The following is a 25,982-nucleotide window of genomic DNA, read 5'->3' as shown; positions in this document are numbered from 1 at the left end:
CACAGGTGAACATGTCATGGAAAGTCATAGAAAATGAGCGTTTAGAAAGACTTCCTAGTGAAGGAAGGAGAAAATTACGTCACGCCCGAACAGGGACTTGAACCCTGGACCCTCAGATTAAAAGGCTGATGCTCTACCGACTGAGCTATCCAGGCTCTGCAAATGCCTATTTTCATACACCTAACCTGCCAGGCAGAGGCACGTGCTGACGAGGGGGCATTGTCAGATGGTATATTTCCCCAGAGAACCAGGTCTCCATTCCAAAATATACAGTCAACGAAATCTGAACTAGGCATCCCCTCCAAAGTTGCAATTTGTCCAAGACTTCGTGGCGCAACGGTAGCGTGTCTGACTCCAGATCAGAAGGTTGCGTGTTCAAATCACGTCGTGGTCAGTGTTTTTATGTTTATAATCTCTGCCTTTTTTACTCAATGAATCAGCACTAGTACCAATGTGCCTTTACAGTACTAATCACACACGAAAACAAACAAACCAATGCTACTTTACATGACAATTGTCTCTCACAAAAGCCTGGCACACTGCAAATTCCTAAATCAGATGATGCTGTGTGATTGATAGACTTAAATCAGTCTTCGAACAGGGAGTTTAACTTCTTATTGCTTGGGGGCAGTATTTCGACGTCTGGATGAGAAGCGTGCCCCAAGTAAACTGCCTGTAACTCAGGCCCGGAAAATAGGATATGCATATAATGGGCAGATTTGGATAGAACACACTCTAAAGTTTCCAAAACTGTTAAAATTATGTCTGTGAGTATAACAGAACTGATAGGGCAGGCAAAAACCTGAGGAAAATCCATCCAGGAAGTGGGCTTTTTTTGATGTGGGTAGTTTTCAAATGAATGTCACTGCAACCAGATGAAGATCTTCAAAGGTAAGTGATTCATTTTATCGCTATTTCTGACTTTTGTGACTCCTCTACTTGGTTGGAATATGTTTGAATGCTTTTGTAAGTGGGGTGCTGTCCTCAGATAAACGCATGGTATGCTTTCGCAGAAATGCCTTTTTGAAATCTGACAAAGCGGCTGGATTAACAAGAAGTTCATCTTTAAGCCAATGTATAACACTTGTATTTTTGTGAATTTTTATTATGACTATTTCTGTGTTTTGAATTTGGTGCTCTGCAATTTCACGGGATGTTGTTGAGGTGGGTTGCTAGTAGAACACCTGCGCCGAGAGGTTAAACCTGGAGGTTAAAAAAAAAAAATCCTAAAGTCTTCAGACTAAGCTGTTTTGGATCTGGGAGTGTATTGTCCACAGGTGAACATGTCATGGAAAGTCATAGAAAATGAGCGTTTAGAAAGACTTCCTAGTGAAGGAAGGAGAAAATTACGTCACGCCCGAACAGGGACTTGAACCCTGGACCCTCAGATTAAAAGTCTGATGCTCTACCGACTGAGCTATCCGGGCTCTGCAAATGCCTATTTTCATACACCTAACCTGCCAGGCAGAGGCACGTGCTGACGAGGGGGCATTGTCAGATGGTATATTTCCCCAGAGAACCAGGTCTCCATTCCAAATTATACAGTCAACGAAATCTGAACTAGGCATCCCCTCCAAAGATGCAATTTGTCCAAGACTTCGTGGCGCAACGGTAGCGCGTCTGACTCCAGATCAGAAGGTTGCGTATTCAAATCACGTCGTGGTCAGTGTTTTTATGTTTATAATCTCTGCCTTCTTTACTCAATGAATCAGCACTAGTACCAATGTGCCTTTACAGTACTAATCACACACGAAAACAAACAAACCAATGCTACTTTACATGACAATTGTCTCTCACAAAAGCCTGGCGCACTGCAAATTCCTAAATCAGATGATGCTGTGTGATTGATAGACTTAAATCAGTCTTCGAACAGGGAGTTTAACTTCTTATTGCTTGGGGGCAGTATTTCGACGTCTGGATGAGAAGCGTGCCCCAAGTAAACTGCCTTTTACTCAGGCCCGGAAGCTAGGATATGCATATAATGGGCAGATTTGGATAGAACACACTCTAAAGTTTCCAAAACTGTTAAAATTATGTCTGTGAGTATAACAGAACTGATAGGGCAGGCAAAAACCTGAGGAAAATCCATCCAGGAAGTGGGCTTTTTTTGATGTGGGTAGTTTTCAAATGAATGTCACTGCAACCAGATGAAGATCTTCAAAGGTAAGTGATTCATTTTATCGCTATTTCTGACTTTTGTGACTCCTCTACTTGGTTGGAATATGTTTGTATGCTTTTGTAAGTGGGGTGCTGTCCTCAGATAAACGCATGGTATGCTTTCGCAGAAATGCCTTTTTGAAATCTGACAAAGCGGCTGGATTAACAAGAAGTTCATCTTTAAGCCAATGTATAACACTTGTATTTTTGTGAATTTTTATTATGACTATTTCTGTGTTTTGAATTTGGTGCTCTGCAATTTCACGGGATGTTGTCGAGGTGGGTTGCTAGTAGAACACTTGCGCCGAGAAGTTAAACCTGGAGGTTCAGATTAAAAATCCTAAAGTCTTCAGACTAAGCTGTTTTGGCTCTGGGAGTGTATTGTCCACAGGTGAACATGTCATGGAAAGTCATAGAAAACGAGCGTTTAGAAAGACTTCTTAGTGAAGGAAGGAGAACATTACTTCACGCCCGAACAGGGACTTGAACCCTGGACCCTCAGATTAAAAGTCTGATGCTCTACCGACTGAGCTATCCGGGCTCTGAAAATGCCTATTTTCATACACCTAACCTGCCAGGCAGAGGCACGTGCTGACGAGGGGGTATTGTCAGATGGTATATTTCCCCAGAGAACCAGGTGTCCATTCCAAAATATACAGTCAACGAAATCTGAACTAGGCATCCCCTCCAAAGATGCAATTTGTCCAAGACTTCGTGGCGCAACGGTAGCGCGTCTGACTCCAGATCAGAAGGTTGCGTATTCAAATCACGTCGTGGTCAGTGTTTTTATGTTTATAATCTCTGCCTTCTTTACTCAATGAATCAGCACTAGTACCAATGTGCCTTTACAGTACTAATCACACACGAAAACAAACAAACCAATGCTACTTTACATGACAATTGTCTCTCACAAAAGCCTGGCACACTGCAAATTCCTAAATCAGATGATGCTGTGTGATTGATAGACTTAAATCAGTCTTCGAACAGGGAGTTTAACTTCTTATTGCTTGGGGGCAGTATTTCGACGTCTGGATGAGAAGCGTGCTCCAAGTAAACTGCCTTTTACTCAGGCCCGGAAGCTAGGATATGCATATAATGGGCAGATTTGGATAGAACACACTCTAAAGTTTCCAAAACTGTTAAAATTGTGTCTGTGAGTATAACAGAACTGATAGGGCAGGCAAAAACCTGAGGAAAATCCATCCAGGAAGTGGGCTTTTTTTGATGTGGGTAGTTTTCAAATGAATGTCACTGCAACCAGATGAAGATCTTCAAAGGTAAGTGATTCATTTTATCGCTATTTCTGACTTTTGTGACTCCTCTACTTGGTTGGAATATGTTTGTATGCTTTTGTAAGTGGGGTGCTGTCCTCAGATAAACGCATGGTATGCTTTCGCAGAAATGCCTTTTTGAAATCTGACAAAGCGGCTGGATTAACAAGAAGTTCATCTTTAAGCCAATGTATAACACTTGTATTTTTGTGAATTTTTATTATGACTATTTCTGTGTTTTGAATTTGGTGCTCTGCAATTTCACGGGATGTTGTCGAGGTGGGTTGCTAGTAGAACACCTGCGCCGAGAGGTTAAACCTGGAGGTTCAGATAAAAAATCCTAAAGTCTTCAGACTAAGCTATTTTGGATCTGGGAGTGTATTGTCCACAGGTGAACATGTCATGCAAAGTCATAGAAAATGAGCGTTTAGAAAGACTTCCTAGTGAAGGAAGGAGAAAATTACATCACGCCCGAACAGGGACTTGAACCCTGGACCCTCAGATTAAAAGTCTGATGCTCTACCGACTGAGCTATCCGGGCTCTGCAAATGCCTATTTTCATACACCTAACCTGCCAGGCAGAGGCACGTGCTGACGAGGGGGCATTGTCAGATGGTATATTTCCCCAGAGAACCAGGTCTCCATTCCAAAATATACAGTCAACGAAATCTGAACTAGGCATCCCCTCCAAAGATGCAATTTGTCCAAGACTTCGTGGTGCAACGGTAGCGCGTCTGACTCCAGATCAGAAGGTTGCATGTTCAAATCACGTCGTGGTCAGTGTTTTTATGTTTATAATCTCTGCCTTCTTTACTCAATGAATCAGCACTAGTACCAATGTGCCTTTACAGTACTAATCACACACGAAAACAAACAAACTAATGCTACTTTACATGACAATTGTCTCTCACAAAAGCCTGGCGCACTGCAAATTCCTAAATCAGATGATGCTGTGTGATTGATAGACTTAAATCAGTCTTCGAACAGGGAGTTTAACTTCTTATTGCTTGGGGGCAGTATTTCGACATCTGGATGAGAAGCGTGCCCCAAGTAAACTGCCTGTTACTCAGGCCCGGAAGCTAGGATATGCATATAATGGGCAGATTTGGATAGAACACACTCTAAAGTTTCCAAAACTGTTAAAATTGTGTCTGTGAGTATAACAGAACTGATAGGGCAGGCAAAAACCTGAGGAAAATCCATCCAGGAAGTGGGCTTTTTTTGATGTGGGTAGTTTTCAAATGAATGTCACTGCAACCAGATGAAGATCTTCAAAGGTAAGTGATTCATTTTATCGCTATTTCTGACTTTTGTGACTCCTCTACTTGGTTGGAATATGTTTGTATGCTTTTGTAAGTGGGGTGCTGTCCTCAGATAAACGCATGGTATGCTTTCGCAGAAATGCCTTTTTGAAATCTGACAAAGCGGCTGGATTAACAAGAAGTTCATCTTTAAGCCAATGTATAACACTTGTATTTTTGTGAATTTTTATTATGACTATTTCTGTGTTTTGAATTTGGTGCTGTGCAATTTCACGGGATGTTGTCGAGGTGGGTTGCTAGTAGAACACCTGCGCCGAGAGGTTAAACCTGGAGGTTCAAAAAAAGAATCCTAAAGTCTTCAGACTAAGCTGTTTTGGATCTGGGAGTGTATTGTCCACAGGTGAACATGTCATGGAAAGTCATAGAAAATGAGCGTTTAGAAAGACTTCCTGGTGAAGGAAGGAGAAAATTACATCACGCCCGAACAGGGACTTGAACCCTGGACCCTCAGATTAAAAGTCTGATGCTCTACCGGCTGAGCTATGCGGGCTCTGCAAATGCCTATTTTCATACACCTAACCTGCCAGGCAGAGGCACGTGCTGACGAGGGGGCATTGTCAGATGGTATATTTCCCCAGAGAACCAGGTCTCCATTCCAAAATATACAGTCAACGAAATCTGAACTAGGCATCCCCTCCAACGACGCAATTCGTCCAAGACTTCGTGGCGCAACGGTAGCGCGTCTGACTCCAGATCAGAAGGTTGCGTGTTCAAATCACGTCGTGGTCAGTGTTTTTATGTTTATAATCTCTGCCTTCTTTACTCAATGAATCAGCACTAGTACCAATGTGCCTTTACAGTACTAATCACACACGAAAACAAACAAACCAATGCTACTTTACATGACAATTGTCTCTCACAAAAGCCTGGCGCACTGCAAATTCCTAAATCAGATGATGCTGTGTGATTGATAGACTTAAATCAGTCTTCGAACAGGGAGTTTAACTTCTTATTGCTTGGGGGCAGTATTTCGACGTCTGGATGAGAAGCGTGCCCCAAGTAAACTGCCTTTTACTCAGGCCCGGAAGTAAGGATATGCATATAATGGGCAGATTTGGATAGAACACACTCTAAAGTTTCCAAAACTGTTAAAATTATGTCTGTGAGTATAACAGAACTGATAGTGCAGGCAAAAACCTGAGGAAAATCCATCCAGGAAGTGGGCTTTTTTTGATGTGGGTAGTTTTCAAATGAATGTCACTGCAACCAGATGAAGATCTTCAAAGGTAAGTGATTCATTTTATCGCTATTTCTGACTTTTGTGACTCCTCTACTTGGTTGGAATATGTTTGTATGCTTTTGTAAGTGGGGTGCTGTCCTCAGATAAACGCATGGTGTGCTTTCGCAGAAATGCCTTTTTGAAATCTGACAAAGCGGCTGGATTAACCTGTTGGGGATGGGGGCGCTGTTTAGACTATTTATGCTAATGTGGCTAATTTTTTAAACGGCTTCCCACAAAATCCTTGATCGTACAATATGCATATTATTATTATTATTGGATAGAAAACAGTCTATAGTTTCTATAGGAGTTGAAATTTTGTCTCTAAGTGGAACAGAGCCCATTCTACAGCAATTTCCCTGACATGGAGTCAGATTTGAGAAATGTTGGCCACTCTTCTGAAGGCAGTTAAAAGGGCACTGTCGTTGCTATGACTATACGGACACTTCTTACGTCTTCCCCTGGATGCCTTTACGTGATGACGATTCCAACGGGGTCGATTGCACGTTCACAGGCCCTACAAATGAAAAAACCCTGAAGCTAGTCATTCTTTCCTTGGTGCGTAACGCGCGTGCTGGTCACCGACCCGCTCCTGTTCCAAGCGTTAGTTTAGCCTGTTATATTTCTCCGGTCATCTTTTCACTCGTTATAGGAGTTAAAAACATCATAAGGTAGTTAATTTAAAGCGTTTTATAGCAATTTATATCCGTTTAGTGCGATTTTGGGACATTTATTTTTGCAACGATGTGAAAAGTTGGGCACGCTTTTCAGTTCATCCCGAACGCAGTTGACATTTCCACATGGCAAGAGGACAGCTTTCCACCAAAAGACGATTTCTCCCAAGAAAGGATCCTTTGCCCAAGATACTGATGGAAGAACAGCTCAAGGTAGGACATTTTTATTATGATAAATCGTGTTTCTGTCGAAACATTTTAGTGGCTTAGAACGCCATGTTTTATGACGTAGCTTCGCTAGGCGCAAACTGTATTGAAAAGTAAGGATAAATTAAAAAATGTAATAACGCAATTGTATTAAGAATTAAATTGTCTATCAATCCCTGTCCACCCTATATTTTTTAGTCACGTTTATGAGTATTTATGTATAAGAGTAGATCACTGTCTAAGTGGCGCAAGGACATTTTCTTTACCAGCTTGTCTACATTTCACATTGTCTAACCATGATTTTGGTGGCTAAATATAAACATTTGCGATCAAACTCTATATGGAATGTGTAATATGATGTTACAGGAGTGTCATCGGAAGAATTCTGAGAAGGTTAGTGAAAAAATTAATATCTTTTGGCGATGTTGACTTTTATCGCTCACTTTGGCTAGAATCAATGCTGGGCTGCTAATTGCTATGTGCTAAGCTAATATAACGATTTATTGTGTTTTCGCTGTAAGACACTTAGAAAATCTGAAATATTGTCTGTATTCACAGGATCTGTGTCTTTCGATTCGTGTATGCTGTGTATTTTTACGAAATGTTTGATGATTAGTAGTTAGGTAAACACGTTGCTCATTGTAATTATTCTAGTCCATTTGTGATGGTGGGTGCAATTGTAAACTATGCCATCTACCTGAAATATGCACTTTTTTCTAACAAAACCTATCCCATACCATAAATATGTTATCAGACTGTCATCTAATGAGTTTTTTTGTTGGTTAGGGGCTATAAATATCTTAGTTTAGCCGAATTGGTGATGGCTACTGGTGTTGGTGGACAAATAAAAGATGGTGGATTATGCTAATGTGTTTTTAGGTAATAGATGTACATCTTTACATATTGTGTCTTCCCTGTAAAACATTTTAAAAATCGGAAATGTTGACTGGATTCACAAGATCTGTGTCTTTCATTAGCTGTATTGGACTTTAATGTGTGAAAGTTAAATATTTTAAAAAAAATATTTTTTTTGAATTTCGCGGCACTGGTTTTTCAGTGGGGGGGGGGGGGGGGGTGCCGCTAGCGCCACGCTGATCCTAGACAGGTTAACAAGAAGTTCATCTTTAAGCCAATGTATAACTCTTGTATTTTTGTGAATTTTTGTTATGACTATTTCTGTGTTTTGAATTTGGTGCTCTGCAATTTCACGGGATGTTGTCGAGGTGGGTTGCTAGTAGAACACCTGCGCCGAGAGGTTAAACCTGGAGGTTCAGATAAAAAATCCTAAAGTCTTCAGGCTAAGCTGTTTTGGATCTGGGAGTGTATTGTCCACAGGTGAACATGTCATGGAAAGTCATAGAAAATGAGCGTTTAGAAAGACTTCCTAGTGAAGGAAGGAGAAAATTACGTCACACCTTGAACAGGGACTTGAACCCTGGACCCTCAGATTAAAAGTCTGATGCTCTACCGACTGAGCTATCCGGGCTCTGAAAATGCCTGTTTTCATACACCTAACCTGCCAGGCAGAGGCACGTGCTGACGAGGGGGCATTGTCAGATGGTATATTTCCCCAGAGAACCAGGTCTCCATTCCAAAATATACAGTCAACGAAATCTGAACTAGGCATCCCCTCCAAAGATGCAATTTGTCCAAGACTTCGTGGCGCAAGGGTAGCGCGTCTGACTTTAGATCAGAAGGTTGCGTGTTCAAATCACGTCGTGGTCAGTGTTTTTATGTTTATAATCTCTGCCTTTACTCAATGAATCAGCACTAGTACCAATGTGCCTTTACAGTACTAATCACACACGAAAACAAACAGACCAATGCTACTTTACATGACAATTGTCTCTCACAAAAGCCTGGCGCACTGCAAATTCCTAAATCAGATGATGCTGTGTGATTGATAGACTTAAATCAGTCTTCGAACAGGGAGTTTAACTTCTTATTGCTTGGGGGCAGTATTTCGACGTCTGGATGAGAAGCGTGCCCCAAGTAAACTGCCTGTTACTCAGGCCCGGAAGCTAGGATATGCATATAATGGGCAGATTTGGATAGAACACACTCTAAAGTTTCCAAAACTGTTAAAATTATGTCTGTGAGTATAACAGAACTGATAGGGCAGGCAAAAACCTGAGGAAAATCCATCCAGGAAGTGGGCTTTTTTTGATGTGGGTAGTTTTCAAATGAATGTCACTGCAACCAGATGAAGATCTTCAAAGGTAAGTGATTCATTTTATCGCTATTTCTGACTTTTGTGACTCCTCTACTTGGTTGGAATATGTTTGTATGCTTTTGTAAGTGGGGTGCTGTCCTCAGATAAACGCATGGTATGCTTTCGCAGAAAAGCCTTTTTGAAATCTGACAAAGCGGCTGGATTAACAAGAAGTTCATCTTTAAGCCAATGTATAACACTTGTATTTTTGTGAATTTTTATTATGACTATTTCTGTGTTTTGAATTTGGTGCTCTGCAATTTCACGGGATGTTGTTGAGGTGGGTTGCTAGTAGAACACCTGCGCCGAGAGGTTAAACCTGGAGGTTCAAAAAAAAAATCCTAAAGTCTTCAGACTAAGCTGTTTTGGATCTGGGAGTGTATTGTCCACAGGTGAACATGTCATGGAAAGTCATAGAAAATGAGCATTTAGAAAGACTTCCTAGTGAAGGAAGGAGAAAATTACGTCACGCCCGAACAGGGACTTGAACCCTGGACCCTCAGATTAAAAGTCTGATGCTCTACCGACTGAGCTATCCGGGCTCTGGAAATGCCTATTTTCATACACCTAACCTGCCAGGCAGAGGCACGTGCTGACGAGGGGGCATTGTCAGATGGTATATTTCCCCAGAGAACCAGGTCTCCATTCCAAAATATACAGTCAACGAAATCTGAACTAGGCATCCCCTCCAAAGATGCAATTTGTCCAAGACTTCGTGGCGCAACGGTAGCGTGTCTGACTCCAGATCAGAAGGTTGCGTGTTCAAATCACGTCGTGGTCAGTGTTTTTATGTTTATAATCTCTGCCTTCTTTACTCAATGAATCAGCACTATTACCAATGTGCCTTTACAGTACTAATCACACACGAAAACAAACAAACCAATGCTACTTTACATGACAATTGTCTCTCACAAAAGCCTGGCGCACTGCAAATTCCTAAATCAGATGATGCTGTGTGATTGATAGACTTAAATCAGTCTTCGAACAGGGAGTTTAACTTCTTATTGCTTGGGGGCAGTATTTCGACGTCTGGATGAGAAGCGTGCCCCAAGTAAACTGCCTGTTACTCAGGCCCGGAAGCTAGGATATGCATATAATGGGCAGATTTGGATAGAACACACTCTAAAGTTTCCAAAACTGTTACAATTATGTCTGTGAGTATAACAGAACTGATAGGGCAGGCAAAAACCTGAGGAAAATCCATCCAGGAAGTGGGCTTTTTTTGATGTGGGTAGTTTTCAAATGAATGTCACTGCAACCAGATGAAGATCTTCAAAGGTAAGTGATTCATTTTATCGCTATTTCTGACTTTTGTGACTCCTCTACTTGGTTGGAATATGTTTGTATGCTTTTGTAAGTGGGGTGCTGTCCTCAGATAAACGCATGGTATGCTTTCGCAGAAATGCCTTTTTGAAATCTGACAAAGCGGCTGGATTAACGAGAAGTACATCTTTAAGCCAATGTATAACTCTTGTATTTTTGTGAATTTTTATTATGACTATTTCTGTGTTTTGAATTTGGTGCTCTGCAATTTCACGGGATGTTGTTGAGGTGGGTTGCTAGTAGAACACCTGCGCCGAGAGGTTAAACCTGGAGGTTCAAAAAAAAAATCCTAAAGTCTTCAGACTAAGCTGTTTTGGATCTGGGAGTGTATTGTCCACAGGTGAACATGTCATGGAAAGTCATAGAAAATGAGCATTTAGAAAGACTTCCTAGTGAAGGAAGGAGAAAATTACGTCACGCCCGAACAGGGACTTGAACCCTGGACCCTCAGATTAAAAGTCTGATGCTCTACCGACTGAGCTATCCGGGCTCTGGAAATGCCTATTTTCATACACCTAACCTGCCAGGCAGAGGCACGTGCTGACGAGGGGGCATTGTCAGATGGTATATTTCCCCAGAGAACCAGGTCTCCATTCCAAAATATACAGTCAACGAAATCTGAACTAGGCATCCCCTCCAAAGATGCAATTTGTCCAAGACTTCGTGGCGCAACGGTAGCGTGTCTGACTCCAGATCAGAAGGTTGCGTGTTCAAATCACGTCGTGGTCAGTGTTTTTATGTTTATAATCTCTGCCTTCTTTACTCAATGAATCAGCACTATTACCAATGTGCCTTTACAGTACTAATCACACACGAAAACAAACAAACCAATGCTACTTTACATGACAATTGTCTCTCACAAAAGCCTGGCGCACTGCAAATTCCTAAATCAGATGATGCTGTGTGATTGATAGACTTAAATCAGTCTTCGAACAGGGAGTTTAACTTCTTATTGCTTGGGGGCAGTATTTCGACGTCTGGATGAGAAGCGTGCCCCAAGTAAACTGCCTGTTACTCAGGCCCGGAAGCTAGGATATGCATATAATGGGCAGATTTGGATAGAACACACTCTAAAGTTTCCAAAACTGTTACAATTATGTCTGTGAGTATAACAGAACTGATAGGGCAGGCAAAAACCTGAGGAAAATCCATCCAGGAAGTGGGCTTTTTTTGATGTGGGTAGTTTTCAAATGAATGTCACTGCAACCAGATGAAGATCTTCAAAGGTAAGTGATTCATTTTATCGCTATTTCTGACTTTTGTGACTCCTCTACTTGGTTGGAATATGTTTGTATGCTTTTGTAAGTGGGGTGCTGTCCTCAGATAAACGCATGGTATGCTTTCGCAGAAATGCCTTTTTGAAATCTGACAAAGCGGCTGGATTAACGAGAAGTACATCTTTAAGCCAATGTATAACTCTTGTATTTTTGTGAATTTTTATTATGACTATTTCTGTGTTTTGAATTTGGTGCTCTGCAATTTCACGGGATGTTGTCGAGGTGGGTTGCTAGTAGAACACCTGCGCCGAGAGGTTAAACCTGGAGGTTCAAAAAAAGAATCCTAAAGTCTTCAGACTAAGCTGTTTTGGATCTGGGAGTGTATTGTCCACAGGTGAACATGTCATGGAAAGTCATAGAAAATGAGCGTTTAGAAAGACTTCCTAGTGAAGGAAGGAGAAAATTACGTCACACCTTGAACAGGGACTTGAACCCTGGACCCTCAGATTAAAAGTCTGATGCTCTACCGACTGAGCTATCCGGGCTCTGAAAATGCCTGTTTTCATACACCTAACCTGCCAGGCAGAGGCACGTGCTGACGAGGGGGCATTGTCAGATGGTATATTTCCCCAGAGAACCAGGTCTCCATTCCAAAATATACAGTCAACGAAATCTGAACTAGGCATCCCCTCCAAAGATGCAATTTGTCCAAGACTTCGTGGCGCAACGGTAGCGCGTCTGACTCCAGATCAGAAGGTTGCGTGTTCAAATCACGTCGTGGTCAGTGTTTTTATGTTTATAATCTCTGCCTTTACTCAATGAATCAGCACTAGTACCAATGTGCCTTTACAGTACTAATCACACACGAAAACAAACAGACCAATGCTACTTTACATGACAATTGTCTCTCACAAAAGCCTGGCGCACTGCAAATTCCTAAATCAGATGATGCTGTGTGATTGATAGACTTAAATCAGTCTTCGAACAGGGAGTTTAACTTCTTATTGCTTGGGGGCAGTATTTCGACGTCTGGATGAGAAGCGTGCCCCAAGTAAACTGCCTGTTACTCAGGCCCGGAAGCTAGGATATGCATATAATGGGCAGATTTGGATAGAACACACTCTAAAGTTTCCAAAACTGTTAAAATTATGTCTGTGAGTATAACAGAACTGATAGGGCAGGCAAAAACCTGAGGAAAATCCATCCAGGAAGTGGGCTTTTTTTGATGTGGGTAGTTTTCAAATGAATGTCACTGCAACCAGATGAAGATCTTCAAAGGTAAGTGATTCATTTTATCGCTATTTCTGACTTTTGTGACTCCTCTACTTGGTTGGAATATGTTTGTATGCTTTTGTAAGTGGGGTGCTGTCCTCAGATAAACGCATGGTATGCTTTCGCAGAAAAGCCTTTTTGAAATCTGACAAAGCGGCTGGATTAACAAGAAGTTCATCTTTAAGCCAATGTATAACACTTGTATTTTTGTGAATTTTTATTATGACTATTTCTGTGTTTTGAATTTGGTGCTCTGCAATTTCACGGGATGTTGTTGAGGTGGGTTGCTAGTAGAACACCTGCGCCGAGAGGTTAAACCTGGAGGTTCAAAAAAAAAATCCTAAAGTCTTCAGACTAAGCTGTTTTGGATCTGGGAGTGTATTGTCCACAGGTGAACATGTCATGGAAAGTCATAGAAAATGAGCATTTAGAAAGACTTCCTAGTGAAGGAAGGAGAAAATTACATCACGCCCGAACAGGGACTTGAACCCTGGACCCTCAGATTAAAAGTCTGATGCTCTACCGACTGAGCTATCCGGGCTCTGGAAATGCCTATTTTCATACACCTAACCTGCCAGGCAGAGGCACGTGCTGACGAGGGGGCATTGTCAGATGGTATATTTCCCCAGAGAACCAGGTCTCCATTCCAAAATATACAGTCAACGAAATCTGAACTAGGCATCCCCTCCAAAGATGCAATTTGTCCAAGACTTCGTGGCGCAACGGTAGCGCGTCTGACTCCAGATCAGAAGGTTGCGTGTTCAAATCACGTCGTGGTCAGTGCTTTTATGTTTATAATCTCTGCCTTGTTTACTCAATGAATCAGCACTATTACCAATGTGCCTTTACAGTACTAATCACACACGAAAACAAACAAACCAATGCTACTTTACATGACAATTGTCTCTCACAAAAGCCTGGCGCACTGCAAATTCCTAAATCAGATGATGCTGTGTGATTGATAGACTTAAATCAGTCTTCGAACAGGGAGTTTAACTTCTTATTGCTTGGGGGCAGTATTTCGACGTCTGGATGAGAAGCGTGCCCCAAGTAAACTGCCTGTTACTCAGGCCCGGAAGCTAGGATATGCATATAATGGGCAGATTTGGATAGAACACACTCTAAAGTTTCCAAAACTGTTACAATTATGTCTGTGAGTATAACAGAACTGATAGGGCAGGCAAAAACCTGAGGAAAATCCATCCAGGAAGTGGGCTTTTTTTGATGTGGGTAGTTTTCAAATGAATGTCACTGCAACCAGATGAAGATCTTCAAAGGTAAGTGATTCATTTTATCGCTATTTCTGACTTTTGTGACTCCTCTACTTGGTTGGAATATGTTTGTATGCTTTTGTAAGTGGGGTGCTGTCCTCAGATAAACGCATGGTATGCTTTCGCAGAAATGCCTTTTTGAAATCTGACAAAGCGGCTGGATTAACGAGAAGTACATCTTTAAGCCAATGTATAACTCTTGTATTTTTGTGAATTTTTATTATGACTATTTCTGTGTTTTGAATTTGGTGCTCTGCAATTTCACGGGATGTTGTCGAGGTGGGTTGCTAGTAGAACACCTGCGCCGAGAGGTTAAACCTGGAGGTTCAAAAAAAGAATCCTAAAGTCTTCAGACTAAGCTGTTTTGGATCTGGGAGTGTATTGTCCACAGGTGAACATGTCATGGAAAGTCATAGAAAATGAGCGTTTAGAAAGACTTCCTAGTGAAGGAAGGAGAAAATTACATCACGCCCGAACAGGGACTTGAACCCTGGACCCTCAGTTTAAAAGTCTGATGCTCTACCGACTGAGCTATCCGGGCTCTGCAAATGCCTATTTTCATACACCTAACCTGCCAGGCAGAGGCACGTGCTGACGAGGGGGCATTGTCAGATGGTATATTTCCCCAGAGAACCAGGTCTCCATTCCAAAATATACAGTCAACGAAATCTGAACTAGGCATCCCCTCCAAAGACGCAATTCGTCCAAGACTTCGTGGCGCAACGGTAGCGCGTCCGACTCCAGATCAGAAGGTTGCGTGTTCAAATCACGTCGTGGTTAGTGTTTTTATGTTTATAATCTCTGCCTTCTTTACTCAATGAATCAGCACTAGTACCAATGTGCCTTTACAGTACTAATCACACACGAAAACAAACAAACCAATGCTACTTTACATGACAATTGTCTCTCACAAAAGCCTGGCGCACTGCAAATTCCTAAATCAGATGATGCTGTGTGATTGATAGACTTAAATCAGTCTTCGAACAGGGAGTTTAACTTCTTATTGCTTGGGGGCAGTATTTCGACGTCTGGATGAGAAGCGTGCCCCAAGTAAACTGCCTTTTACTCAGGCCCGGAAGTAAGGATATGCATATAATGGGCAGATTTGGATAGAACACACTCTAAAGTTTCCAAAACTGTTAAAATTATGTCTGTGAGTATAACAGAACTGATAGTGCAGGCAAAAACCTGAGGAAAATCCATCCAGGAAGTGGGCTTTTTTTGATGTGGGTAGTTTTCAAATGAATGTCACTGCAACCAGATGAAGATCTTCAAAGGTAAGTGATTCATTTTATCGCTATTTCTGACTTTTGTGACTCCTCTACTTGGTTGGAATATGTTTGTATGCTTTTGTAAGTGGGGTGCTGTCCTCAGATAAACGCATGGTATGCTTTCGCAGAAATGCCTTTTTGAAATCTGACAAAGCGGCTGGATTAACAAGAAGTTCATCTTTAAGCCAATGTATAACTCTTGTATTTTTGTGAATTTTTATTATGACTATTTCTGTGTTTTGAATTTGGTGCTCTGCAATTTCACGGGATGTTGTCGAGGTGTGTTGCTAGTAGAACACCTGCGCCGAGAGGTTAAACCTGGAGGTTCAAAAAAAGAATCCTAAAGTCTTCAGACTAAGCTGTTTTGGATCTGGGAGTGTATTGTCCACAGGTGAACATGTCATGGAAAGTCATAGAAAATGAGCGTTTAGAAAGACTTCCTAGTGAAGGAAGGAGAAAATTACATCACGCCCGAACAGGGACTTGAACCCTGGACCCTCAGATTAAAAGTCTGATGCTCTACCGACTGAGCTATCCGGGCTCTGCAAATGCCTATTTTCATACACCTAACCTGCCAGGCAGAGGCACGTGCTGACGAGGGGGCATTGTCAGATGGTATATTTCCCCAGAGAACCAGGTCTCCATTCCAAAATATACAGTCAACGAAATCTGAACTAGGCATCCCCTCCAAAGACGCAATTCGTCCAAGACTTCGTGGCGCAACGGTAGCGCGTCCGACTCCAGATCAGAAGGTTGCGTGTTCAAATCACGTCGTGGTCAGTGTTTTTATGTTTATAATCTCTGCCTTCTTTACTCAATGAATCAGCACTAGTACCAATGTGCCTTTACAGTACTAATCACACACGAAAACAAACAAACCAATGCTACTTTACATGACAATTGTCTCTCACAAAAGCCTGGCGCACTGCAAATTCCTAAATCAGATGATGCTGTGTGATTGATAGACTTAAATCAGTCTTCGAACAGGGAGTTTAACTTCTTATTGCTTGGGGGCAGTATTTCGACGTCTGGATGAGAAGCGTGCCCCAAGTAAACTGCCTTTTACTCAGGCCCGGAAGTAAGGATATGCATATAATGGGCAGATTTGGATAGAACACACTCTAAAGTTTCCAAAACTGTTAAAATTATGTCTGTGAGTATAACAGAACTGATAGGGCAGGCAAAAACCTGAGGAAAATCCATCCAGGAAGTGGGCTTTTTTTTGATGTGGGTAGTTTTCAAATGAATGTCACTGCAACCAGATGAAGATCTTCAAAGGTAAGTGATTCATTTTATCGCTATTTCTGACTTTTGTGACTCCTCTACTTGGTTGGAATATGTTTGTATGCTTTTGTAAGTGGGGTGCTGTCCTCAGATAAACGCATGGTATGCTTTCGCAGAAAAGCCTTTTTGAAATCTGACAAAGCGGCTGGATTAACAAGAAGTTCATCTTTAAGCCAATGTATAACACTTGTATTTTTGTGAATTTTTATTATGACTATTTCTGTGTTTTGAATTTGGTGCTCTGCAATTTCACGGGATGTTGTCGAGGTGTGTTGCTAGTAGAACACCTGCGCCGAGAGGTTAAACCTGGAGGTTCAAAAAAAGAATCCTAAAGTCTTCAGACTAAGCTGTTTTGGATCTGGGAGTGTATTGTCCACAGGTGAACATGTCCACAGGTGAACATGTCATGGAAAGTCATAGAAAATGAGCATTTAGAAAGACTTCCTAGTGAAGGAAGGAGAAAATTAGGTCACGCCCGAACAGGGACTTGAACCCTGGACCCTCAGATTAAAAGTCTGATGCTCTACCGACTGAGCTATCCGGGCTCTGCAAATGCCTATTTTCATACACCTAACCTGCCAGGCAGAGGCACGTGCTGACGAGGGGGCATTGTCAGATGGTATATTTCCCCAGAGAACCAGGTCTCCATTCCAAAATATACAGTCAACGAAATCTGAACTAGTCATCCCCTCCAAAGATGCAAATTGTCCAAGACTTCGTGGCGCGACGGTAGCGCGTCTGACTCCAGATCAGAAGGTTGCGTGTTCATATCACGTCGTGGTCAGTGTTTTTATGTTTATAATCTCTGCCTTCTTTACTCAATGAATCAGCACTAGTACCAATGTGCCTTTACAGTACTAATCACACACGAAAACAAACAAACCAATGCTACTTTACATGACAATTGTCTCTCACAAAAGCCTGGCGCACTGCAAATTCCTAAATCAGATGATGCTGTGTGATTGATAGACTTAAATCAGTCTTCGAACAGGGAGTTTAACTTCTTATTGCTTGGGGGCAGTATTTCGACGTCCGGATGAGAAGCGTGCCTCAAGTAAACTGCCTGTTACTCAGGCCCGGAAGCTAGGATATGCATATAATGGGCAGATTTGGATAGAACACACTCTAAAGTTTCCAAAACTGTTACAATTATGTCTGTGAGTATAACAGAACTGATAGGGCAGGCAAAAACCTGAGGAAAATCCATCCAGGAAGTGGGCTTTTTTTGATGTGGGTAGTTTTCAAATGAATGTGACTGCAACCAGATGAAGATCTTCAAAGTTAAGTGATTCATTTTATCGCTATTTCTGACTTTTGTGACTCCTCTACTTGGTTGGAATATGTTTGTATGCTTTTGTAAGTGGGGTGCTGTCCTCAGATAAACGCATGGTATGCTTTCGCAGAAATGCCTTTTTGAAATCTGACAAAGCGGCTGGATTAACGAGAAGTACATCTTTAAGCCAATGTATAACTCTTGTATTTTTGTGAATTTTTATTATGACTATTTCTGTGTTTTGAATTTGGTGCTCTGCAATTTCACGGGATGTTGTCGAGGTGGGTTGCTAGTAGAACACCTGCGCCGAGAGGTTAACCTGTTGAGGATGGGGGCGCTGTTGAGACTATTTATGCTAATCGTGTAATTTTTGAAACGGCTTCCCACAAAATCCTTGATCGTACAATATGCATATTATTATTATTACTGGATAGAAAACAGTCTATAGTTTCTATAGGAGTTGAAATTTTGTCTCTTAGTGGAACAGAGCCCATTCTACAGCAATTTCCCTGACATGGAGTCAGATTTCAGAAATTTTGGCCACTGTTCTGGAGTCAGTTAAAAGGGCACTGTTTTTGCTATGACTATACGGACACTGCTTACGTCTTCCCCTGGATGCCTTTACGTGATGACGATTTCAATGGGGTCGATTGCGCGTTCACAGGCCCTACAAATAAAAAAACCCTGTAGGTAGGAGCTCCTTTGCAGCTGCGTAATGCACGTGGAGGACATCGACCTGCTATTTTTCCAAGCGTTAGTTTAGCCTGTTATATTTTTCCGGTCATGTTTTTACTCGTTATAGGAGTTAAAAACATCATAAGGTAGTTCATTTAAAGCATTTTATAGCAATTTATATCCGTTTAGTGCGATTTTGGGACATTTATTTCTTTAACGCTGTGAATAGCTGGGCACGCTTTCAGTTCATCCCGAACGCATTTGGCATTTTCACATGGCAAGAGGACAGCTTTCCACCAAAAGACGATTACTCCCAAGAAAGGATCCTTTGCCCAAGATACTGATGGAAGAACAGCTCAAAGTAGGACATTTTTATTATGATAAATCGTGTTTCTGTCGAAAAATTTTAGTGGCTTAGGACGCCATGTTTTTTGACGTAGCTTCGCTTGGCGCAAACTGTATTGAAAAGTAAGGATAAATAAAAAAATGTAATTCCGCAATTGTATTAAGAATTAAATTGTCTATCAATCCCTGTCCACCCTATATTTTTTAGTCACGTTTATGAGTATTTATGTATAAGAGTAGATCACTGTCTAAGTGGCGCAAGGACATTTTCTGACCAGCTGAGCTACATTTCACATTGTCTAACCATGATTTTGGTGGCTAAATATAAACATTTTCGATCAAACTCTAAATGGATTGTGTAATATGATGTTACAGGAGTGTCATCTGAAGAATTCTGAGAAGGTTAGTGAAAAAATTAATATATTTTTGGCGATGTTGACGTTATCGCCCACTTTGGCTAGAATCAATGCTGGGCTGCTATGTGCTATGTGCTATGCTAATATAACGATTTATTGTGTTTTCGCTGTAAGACACTTAGAAAATCTGAAATATTGTCTGTATTCACAGGATCTGTGTCTTTCGATTAGTGTATGCTGTGTATTTTTACGAAATGTTTGATGATTAGTAAGTAGGTAAACACGTTGCTCATAGTAATTATTCTAGTCCATTTGTGACGGTGGGTGCAATTGTAACCTATGCCATCTACCTGAAATATGCACTTTTTTCTAACAAAACCTATCCCATACCATAAATATGTTATCAGACTGTCATCTGATGAGTTTTTTTCTTGGTTAGGGGCTATAAATATCTTAGTTTAGCCGAATTGGTGATAGCTACTGGTGTTGGTGGACAAATAAAAGATGGTGGATTATGCTAATGTGTTTTTAGGTAATAGATGTACATCTTTACATATTGTGTCTTCCCTGTAAAACATTTTAAAAATCGGACATGTTGACTGGATTCACAAGATCTGTGTCTTTCATTAGCTGTATTGGACTTTAATGTGTGAAAGTTAAATATTTAAAAAAAATATTTTTTTTGAATTTCGCGGCACTGGTTTTTCAGTGGGGGTGGGGGGGGAGTGCCGCTAGCGGCACACTCATCCTAGACAGGTTAAACCTGGAGGTTCAGATAAAAAATCCTAAAGTCTTCAGACTAAGCTGTTTTGGATCTGGGAGTGTATTGTCCACAGGTGAACATGTCATGGAAAGTCATAGAAAATGAGCGTTTAGAAAGACTTCCTAGTGAAGGAAGGAGAAAATTACGTCACGCCCGAACAGGGACTTGAACCCTGGACCCTCAGATTAAAAGTCTGATGCTCTACCGACTGAGCTATGCGGGCTCTGCAAATGCCTATTTTCATACACCTAACATGCCAGGCAGAGGCACGTGCTGACGAGGGGGCATTGTCAGATGGTATATTTCCCCAGAGAACCAGGTCTCCATTCCAAAATATACAGTCAACGAAATCTGAACTAGGTATCCCCTCCAAAGATGCAATTTGTCCAAGACTTCGTGGCGCAACGGTAGCGCGTCTTACTCCAGATAAGAAGGTTGCGTGTTCAAATCACGTCGTGGTCAGTGTTTTTATGTTTATAATCTCTGCCTTCTTTACTCAATGAATCAGCACTAGTACCAATGTGCCTTTACAGTACTAATCACACACGAAAACAAACAAACTAATGCTACTTTACATGACAATTGTCTCTCACAAAAGCCTGGCGCACTGCAAATTCCTAAATCAGATGATGCTGTGTGATTGATAGACTTAAATCAGTCTTCGAACAGGGAGTTTAACTTCTTATTGCTTGGGGGCAGTATTTCGACGTCTGGATGAGAAGCGTGCCCCAAGTAAACTGCCTGTTACTCAGGCCCGGAAGCTAGGATATGCATATAATGGGCAGATTTGGATAGACCACACTCTAAAGTTTCCAAAACTGTTAAAATTATGTCTGTGAGTATAACAGAACTGATAGGGCAGGCAAAAACCTGAGGAAAATCCATCCAGGAAGTGGGCTTTTTTTTGATGTGGGTAGTTTTCAAATGAATGTCACTGCAACCAGATGAAGATCTTCAAAGGTAAGTGATTCATTTTATCGCTATTTCTGACTTTTGTGACTCCTCTACTTGGTTGGAATATGTTTGTATGCTTTTGTAAGTGGGGTGCTGTCCTCAGATAAACGCATGGTATGCTTTCGCAGAAAAGCCTTTTTGAAATCTGACAAAGCGGCTGGATTAACAAGAAGTTCATCTTTAAGCCAATGTATAACACTTGTATTTTTGTGAATTTTTATTATGACTATTTCTGTGTTTTGAATTTGGTGCTCTGCAATTTCACGGGATGTTGTTGAGGTGGGTTGCTAGTAGAACACCTGCGCCGAGAGGTTAAACCTGGAGGTTCAAAAAAAAAATCCTAAAGTCTTCAGACTAAGCTGTTTTTGATCTGGGAGTGTATTGTCCACAGGTGAACATGTCCACAGGTGAACATGTCATGGAAAGTCATAGAAAATGAGCATTTAGAAAGACTTCCTAGTGAAGGAAGGAGAAAATTAGGTCACGCCCGAACAGGGACTTGAACCCTGGACCCTCAGATTAAAAGTCTGATGCTCTACCGACTGAGCTATCCGGGCTCTGCAAATGCCTATTTTCATACACCTAACCTGCCAGGCAGAGGCACGTGCTGACGAGGGGGCATTGTCAGATGGTATATTTCCCCAGAGAACCAGGTCTCCATTCCAAAATATACAGTCAACGAAATCTGAACTAGTCATCCCCTCCAAAGATGCAATTTGTCCAAGACTTCGTGGCGCGACGGTAGCGCGTCTGACTCCAGATCAGAAGGTTGCGTGTTCATATCACGTCGTGGTCAGTGTTTTTATGTTTATAATCTCTGCCTTCTTTACTCAATGAATCAGCACTAGTACCAATGTGCCTTTACAGTACTAATCACACACGAAAACAAACAAACCAATGCTACTTTACATGACAATTGTCTCTCACAAAAGCCTGGCGCACTGCAAATTCCTAAATCAGATGATGCTGTGTGATTGATAGACTTAAATCAGTCTTCGAACAGGGAGTTTAACTTCTTATTGCTTGGGGGCAGTATTTCGACGTCTGGATGAGAAGCGTGCCTCAAGTAAACTGCCTGTTACTCAGGCCCGGAAGCTAGGATATGCATATAATGGGCAGATTTGGATAGAACACACTCTAAAGTTTCCAAAACTGTTACAATTATGTCTGTGAGTATAACAGAACTGATAGGGCAGGCAAAAACCTGAGGAAAATCCATCCAGGAAGTGGGCTTTTTTTGATGTGGGTAGTTTTCAAATGAATGTGACTGCAACCAGATGAAGATCTTCAAAGGTAAGTGATTCATTTTATCGCTATTTCTGACTTTTGTGACTCCTCTACTTGGTTGGAATATGTTTGTATGCTTTTGTAAGTGGGGTGCTGTCCTCAGATAAACGCATGGTATGCTTTCGCAGAAATGCCTTTTTGAAATCTGACAAAGCGGCTGGATTAACGAGAAGTACATCTTTAAGCCAATGTATAACTCTTGTATTTTTGTGAATTTTTATTATGACTATTTCTGTGTTTTGAATTTGGTGCTCTGCAATTTCACGGGATGTTGTCGAGGTGGGTTGCTAGTAGAACACCTGCGCCGAGAGGTTAAACCTGGAGGTTCAGATAAAAAATCCTAAAGTCTTCAGACTAAGCTGTTTTGGATCTGGGAGTGTATTGTCCACAGGTGAACATGTCATGGAAAGTCATAGAAAATGAGCGTTTAGAAAGACTTCCTAGTGAAGGAAGGAGAAAATTACGTCACGCCCGAACAGGGACTTGAACCCTGGACCCTCAGATTAAAAGTCTGATGCTCTACCGACTGAGCTATCCGGGCTCTGCAAATGCCTATTTTCATACACCTAACCTGCCAGGCAGAGGCACGTGCTGACGAGGGGGCATTGTCAGATGGTATATTTCCCCAGAGAACCAGGTCTCCATTCCAAAATATACAGTCAACGAAATCTGAACTAGGTATCCCCTCCAAAGATGCAATTTGTCCAAGACTTCGTGGCGCAACGGTAGCGCGTCTGACTCCAGATAAGAAGGTTGCGTGTTCAAATCACGTCGTGGTCAGTGTTTTTATGTTTATAATCTCTGCCTTCTTTACTCAATGAATCAGCACTAGTACCAATGTGCCTTTACAGTACTAATCACACACGAAAACAAACAAACTAATGCTACTTTACATGACAATTGTCTCTCACAAAAGCCTGGCGCACTGCAAATTCCTAAATCAGATGATGCTGTGTGATTGATAGACTTAAATCAGTCTTCGAACAGGGAGTTTAACTTCTTATTGCTTGGGGGCAGTATTTCGACGTCTGGATGAGAAGCGTGCCCCAAGTAAACTGCCTGTTACTCAGGCCCGGAAGCTAGGATATGCATATAATGGGCAGATTTGGATAGACCACACTCTAAAGTTTCCAAAACTGTTAAAATTATGTCTGTGAGTATAACAGAACTGATAGGGCAGGCAAAAACCTGAGGAAAATCCATCCAGGAAGTGGGCTTTTTTTTGATGTGGGTAGTTTTCAAATGAATGTCACTGCAACCAGATGAAGATCTTCAAAGGTAAGTGATTCATTTTATCGCTATTTCTGACTTTTGTGACTCCTCTACTTGGTTGGAATATGTTTGTATGCTTTTGTAAGTGGGGTGCTGTCCTCAGATAAACGCATGGTATGCTTTCGCAGAAAAGCCTTTTTGAAATCTGACAAAGCGGCTGGATTAACAAGAAGTTCATCTTTAAGCCAATGTATAACACTTGTATTTTTGTGAATTTTTATTATGACTATTTCTGTGTTTTGAATTTGGTGCTCTGCAATTTCACGGGATGTTGTTGAGGTGGGTTGCTAGTAGAACACCTGCGCCGAGAGGTTAAACCTGGAGGTTCAAAAAAAAAATCCTAAAGTCTTCAGACTAAGCTGTTTTTGATCTGGGAGTGTATTGTCCACAGGTGAACATGTCCACAGGTGAACATGTCATGGAAAGTCATAGAAAATGAGCATTTAGAAAGACTTCCTAGTGAAGGAAGGAGAAAATTAGGTCACGCCCGAACAGGGACTTGAACCCTGGACCCTCAGATTAAAAGTCTGATGCTCTACCGACTGAGCTATCCGGGCTCTGCAAATGCCTATTTTCATACACCTAACCTGCCAGGCAGAGGCACGTGCTGACGAGGGGGCATTGTCAGATGGTATATTTCCCCAGAGAACCAGGTCTCCATTCCAAAATATACAGTCAACGAAATCTGAACTAGTCATCCCCTCCAAAGATGCAATTTGTCCAAGACTTCGTGGCGCGACGGTAGCGCGTCTGACTCCAGATCAGAAGGTTGCGTGTTCATATCACGTCGTGGTCAGTGTTTTTATGTTTATAATCTCTGCCTTCTTTACTCAATGAATCAGCACTAGTACCAATGTGCCTTTACAGTACTAATCACACACGAAAACAAACAAACCAATGCTACTTTACATGACAATTGTCTCTCACAAAAGCCTGGCGCACTGCAAATTCCTAAATCAGATGATGCTGTGTGATTGATAGACTTAAATCAGTCTTCGAACAGGGAGTTTAACTTCTTATTGCTTGGGGGCAGTATTTCGACGTCTGGATGAGAAGCGTGCCTCAAGTAAACTGCCTGTTACTCAGGCCCGGAAGCTAGGATATGCATATAATGGGCAGATTTGGATAGAACACACTCTAAAGTTTCCAAAACTGTTACAATTATGTCTGTGAGTATAACAGAACTGATAGGGCAGGCAAAAACCTGAGGAAAATCCATCCAGGAAGTGGGCTTTTTTTGATGTGGGTAGTTTTCAAATGAATGTGACTGCAACCAGATGAAGATCTTCAAAGGTAAGTGATTCATTTTATCGCTATTTCTGACTTTTGTGACTCCTCTACTTGGTTGGAATATGTTTGTATGCTTTTGTAAGTGGGGTGCTGTCCTCAGATAAACGCATGGTATGCTTTCGCAGAAATGCCTTTTTGAAATCTGACAAAGCGGCTGGATTAACGAGAAGTACATCTTTAAGCCAATGTATAACTCTTGTATTTTTGTGAATTTTTATTATGACTATTTCTGTGTTTTGAATTTGGTGCTCTGCAATTTCACGGGATGTTGTCGAGGTGGGTTGCTAGTAGAACACCTGCGCCGAGAGGTTAACCTGTTGAGGATGGGGGCGCTGTTGAGACTATTTATGCTAATCGTGTAATTTTTGAAACGGCTTCCCACAAAATCCTTGATCGTACAATATGCATATTATTATTATTACTGGATAGAAAACAGTCTATAGTTTCTATAGGAGTTGAAATTTTGTCTCTTAGTGGAACAGAGCCCATTCTACAGCAATTTCCCTGACATGGAGTCAGATTTCAGAAATTTTGGCCACTGTTCTGGAGTCAGTTAAAAGGGCACTGTTTTTGCTATGACTATACGGACACTGCTTACGTCTTCCCCTGGATGCCTTTACGTGATGACGATTTCAATGGGGTCGATTGCGCGTTCACAGGCCCTACAAATAAAAAAACCCTGTAGGTAGGAGCTCCTTTGCAGCTGCGTAATGCACGTGGAGGACATCGACCTGCTATTTTTCCAAGCGTTAGTTTAGCCTGTTATATTTTTCCGGTCATGTTTTTACTCGTTATAGGAGTTAAAAACATCATAAGGTAGTTCATTTAAAGCATTTTATAGCAATTTATATCCGTTTAGTGCGATTTTGGGACATTTATTTCTTTAACGCTGTGAATAGCTGGGCACGCTTTCAGTTCATCCCGAACGCAGTTGGCATTTCCACATGGCAAGAGGACAGCTTTCCACCAAAAGACGATTACTCCCAAGAAAGGATCCTTTGCCCAAGATACTGATGGAAGAACAGCTCAAAGTAGGACATTTTTATTATGATAAATCGTGTTTCTGT

At 41.5% G+C, this 25,982-nt stretch overlaps 21 non-coding genes across 21 annotated transcripts; 6 read left to right on the top strand and 15 right to left on the bottom strand.

Annotated features, from left to right (window-relative positions):
* Positions 1–82: 82 nt before the first annotated feature.
* trnak-uuu (transfer RNA lysine (anticodon UUU)) lies at positions 83–155 on the bottom strand. The gene has a single exon. It is a non-coding gene; the product is annotated as a tRNA-Lys (tRNA).
* Positions 156–322: 167 nt separating this feature from the next.
* On the top strand, positions 323–394 carry trnaw-cca (transfer RNA tryptophan (anticodon CCA)). The gene has a single exon. It is a non-coding gene; the product is annotated as a tRNA-Trp (tRNA).
* A 960-nt stretch (positions 395–1,354) lies between these two features.
* Positions 1,355–1,427, bottom strand: trnak-uuu (transfer RNA lysine (anticodon UUU)). Its single transcript has one exon. It is a non-coding gene; the product is annotated as a tRNA-Lys (tRNA).
* Positions 1,428–2,625: 1,198 nt separating this feature from the next.
* trnak-uuu (transfer RNA lysine (anticodon UUU)) lies at positions 2,626–2,698 on the bottom strand. Its single transcript has one exon. It is a non-coding gene; the product is annotated as a tRNA-Lys (tRNA).
* Positions 2,699–3,896: 1,198 nt separating this feature from the next.
* trnak-uuu (transfer RNA lysine (anticodon UUU)) lies at positions 3,897–3,969 on the bottom strand. The gene has a single exon. It is a non-coding gene; the product is annotated as a tRNA-Lys (tRNA).
* A 1,198-nt stretch (positions 3,970–5,167) lies between these two features.
* Positions 5,168–5,240, bottom strand: trnak-uuu (transfer RNA lysine (anticodon UUU)). The gene has a single exon. It is a non-coding gene; the product is annotated as a tRNA-Lys (tRNA).
* A 167-nt stretch (positions 5,241–5,407) lies between these two features.
* trnaw-cca (transfer RNA tryptophan (anticodon CCA)) lies at positions 5,408–5,479 on the top strand. The gene has a single exon. It is a non-coding gene; the product is annotated as a tRNA-Trp (tRNA).
* A 4,052-nt stretch (positions 5,480–9,531) lies between these two features.
* Positions 9,532–9,604, bottom strand: trnak-uuu (transfer RNA lysine (anticodon UUU)). Its single transcript has one exon. It is a non-coding gene; the product is annotated as a tRNA-Lys (tRNA).
* Positions 9,605–9,771: 167 nt separating this feature from the next.
* trnaw-cca (transfer RNA tryptophan (anticodon CCA)) lies at positions 9,772–9,843 on the top strand. The gene has a single exon. It is a non-coding gene; the product is annotated as a tRNA-Trp (tRNA).
* Positions 9,844–10,802: 959 nt separating this feature from the next.
* On the bottom strand, positions 10,803–10,875 carry trnak-uuu (transfer RNA lysine (anticodon UUU)). The gene has a single exon. It is a non-coding gene; the product is annotated as a tRNA-Lys (tRNA).
* Positions 10,876–11,042: 167 nt separating this feature from the next.
* Positions 11,043–11,114, top strand: trnaw-cca (transfer RNA tryptophan (anticodon CCA)). The gene has a single exon. It is a non-coding gene; the product is annotated as a tRNA-Trp (tRNA).
* A 1,200-nt stretch (positions 11,115–12,314) lies between these two features.
* trnaw-cca (transfer RNA tryptophan (anticodon CCA)) lies at positions 12,315–12,386 on the top strand. The gene has a single exon. It is a non-coding gene; the product is annotated as a tRNA-Trp (tRNA).
* Positions 12,387–13,342: 956 nt separating this feature from the next.
* trnak-uuu (transfer RNA lysine (anticodon UUU)) lies at positions 13,343–13,415 on the bottom strand. Its single transcript has one exon. It is a non-coding gene; the product is annotated as a tRNA-Lys (tRNA).
* Positions 13,416–13,582: 167 nt separating this feature from the next.
* On the top strand, positions 13,583–13,654 carry trnaw-cca (transfer RNA tryptophan (anticodon CCA)). The gene has a single exon. It is a non-coding gene; the product is annotated as a tRNA-Trp (tRNA).
* A 959-nt stretch (positions 13,655–14,613) lies between these two features.
* Positions 14,614–14,686, bottom strand: trnak-uuu (transfer RNA lysine (anticodon UUU)). The gene has a single exon. It is a non-coding gene; the product is annotated as a tRNA-Lys (tRNA).
* A 1,198-nt stretch (positions 14,687–15,884) lies between these two features.
* On the bottom strand, positions 15,885–15,957 carry trnak-uuu (transfer RNA lysine (anticodon UUU)). The gene has a single exon. It is a non-coding gene; the product is annotated as a tRNA-Lys (tRNA).
* A 1,215-nt stretch (positions 15,958–17,172) lies between these two features.
* On the bottom strand, positions 17,173–17,245 carry trnak-uuu (transfer RNA lysine (anticodon UUU)). Its single transcript has one exon. It is a non-coding gene; the product is annotated as a tRNA-Lys (tRNA).
* Positions 17,246–20,262: 3,017 nt separating this feature from the next.
* Positions 20,263–20,335, bottom strand: trnak-uuu (transfer RNA lysine (anticodon UUU)). The gene has a single exon. It is a non-coding gene; the product is annotated as a tRNA-Lys (tRNA).
* Positions 20,336–21,550: 1,215 nt separating this feature from the next.
* Positions 21,551–21,623, bottom strand: trnak-uuu (transfer RNA lysine (anticodon UUU)). The gene has a single exon. It is a non-coding gene; the product is annotated as a tRNA-Lys (tRNA).
* Positions 21,624–22,821: 1,198 nt separating this feature from the next.
* Positions 22,822–22,894, bottom strand: trnak-uuu (transfer RNA lysine (anticodon UUU)). The gene has a single exon. It is a non-coding gene; the product is annotated as a tRNA-Lys (tRNA).
* Positions 22,895–24,109: 1,215 nt separating this feature from the next.
* Positions 24,110–24,182, bottom strand: trnak-uuu (transfer RNA lysine (anticodon UUU)). The gene has a single exon. It is a non-coding gene; the product is annotated as a tRNA-Lys (tRNA).
* Positions 24,183–25,982: the final 1,800 nt, after the last annotated feature.

Source organism: Salvelinus fontinalis, chromosome 3, assembly GCF_029448725.1.
Source record: "Salvelinus fontinalis isolate EN_2023a chromosome 3, ASM2944872v1, whole genome shotgun sequence".
Classification (NCBI taxonomy): Eukaryota; Metazoa; Chordata; class Actinopteri; order Salmoniformes; family Salmonidae; genus Salvelinus; species Salvelinus fontinalis.
The sequence above is the reverse complement of the archived record's forward strand: the minus strand, read 5'-3'. Positions and strand labels throughout refer to the sequence as shown.